Here is a 1894-nt window from a genome sequence, read left to right on the forward strand (position 1 = left end):
GAAAGTAGTTGCGAACTCCGGTGTGCACGTGCTATGTATAATTGGGGGGTTTGGAGGGCGGGTCGGGTGTGAGCGTGAGTGCCCGTGGAAGGGAAAGCCTAAAGGGTAAATATCGACGATATTTTGAAAATATCATTTAAAAAACGTGATATTTTTAATTCATTTTTTAAATGTCAATATCTCGTGATGTTTTCAAAATCTCATGATAACCAGGTCTTTGTTTAACCATTAAGTCTACGTTATTATGAAAACGAATAAGATTTTCCGCGCGTGCTAAAATGAGTACACATCTAAAATAAAATAACTTTCTTAAAGACATGTATATAACAAAATCACAACTACTACCTTTTTATTCCACTAATAGTTGTGGAAGAAGGCCTTTAAAATGATTAGCAAAGCAAAGCATCTTGTCCACAATGGAGAGGAAGGGAAAGAAAAAGAAAATAATTTTTTAGAACATTTTTATGATAAAAAGTTTTTAAAAATTTGATATTAATTATAAACGAATAAGTTTTACGCGGACATGGACAGAGACCATAAGTACGGCAAGCTGAGCCAGCGCGGTTCGATCTCTGCACCTAACGCAGTTTCTCAGAGTAAAAAAAAAAATTGCCTTCTCTACTTTCTCAATTAAATTGTGCATGTAAACGGTTCGGTAGCCAAGAAATGAAAAGGTAAGCACTCACATTTCCAGTATAGTGATCATGCAAGCGGTTTGGGTATATGGAATCATGACTATTTGAAAAAAGTAAGTGTTAATTATGTTTAAAAATTACATAAGTACCATATGACACATCTATTTTTTAAACAAGAATTGATAAATGCCCAAAGAAATTTATAATCACATCATAATAATATATGACTAAAAATGTCACTGGAGAAAAAAATATAAAGCACCAATTTTGTGGCCTCTACTACCTGTGTTTATCCTTTGATAAGATTTAGGAAATGTAGATCTCTGTCAATGAGTAAAAAAAAGATATATTATGAAGTCATAAATAGGGATGCAAACGGACCGGATCTAGTATGCACCTTTTTTTTATTTTTGGTTATTCCGACCTGATTGGGATCTAACTTTCTGGCTCAATCTGACTTAGTTTCAGTGTCCTGACAGCGTAAAACTCCAAGGGCTTACCCCTCAACCCCAAGGAGTCGCCAATCTTCGGCTTAAGCAGGGGGTGATGCCCATGGGATTTGAACCTAGACTTTCCGTCAAACGGCCTAGGCCCCATCCTGGTCCAGTTCTGATCTGTTTGCATCCCTAATCATAAACAACTAGAAAATGACCTACCCTTATGGATGTATCGCATTGCGAGGCTAAGAATCAATTTTAAAAGAATAAAGAAAAACTTTGGATCATTTTAACTTCAAATCATTGTACAAAACTGCATCCCTTTGATACTTAAAAATCATATTCTCATGGATTTCTTTTTACCATAATCCAACCCACTTATGCTATCTAATCATTTTTTTATATGCATCTAAGGAAAAGGTTTTAGATTATAATGATAGGCCAAAATGAACCTGATCCATTTTCACCTTTATTTTCCGCAGAAAAACCACTGACTATTTTTTGTCTTTTATATATGGATCTTTAATATATTTAAATGGATCCAAGCAGTTTTTATAACACATAAACAAAGTAGAATGTTAGTTTAGACCCAGAGCATAAGTGGGTTGAATTACATTTGGGTTAGGTTTTCTTCATCCCAGATTCAATTTGGGTTTAAAATCAAACAAAAACTTAATTTATGAATCAGATTGTGTTCAGGTCAATAGCTTCTATCATATATCCACTCATGTTCATTGGGTTTCGGTTTATACCAAGTCACTTAGACGTCGGCCTTCAATTATACAAATTGTTGTTAGGTTGTGTTTTAAACCATAGCTAGGT

The sequence above is a fragment of the Nuphar pumila genome, chromosome 6 (genome assembly GCF_984573655.1).
Source record: "Nuphar pumila chromosome 6, dmNupPumi1.hap1.1, whole genome shotgun sequence".
NCBI classification, from domain to species: Eukaryota; Viridiplantae; Streptophyta; class Magnoliopsida; order Nymphaeales; family Nymphaeaceae; genus Nuphar; species Nuphar pumila.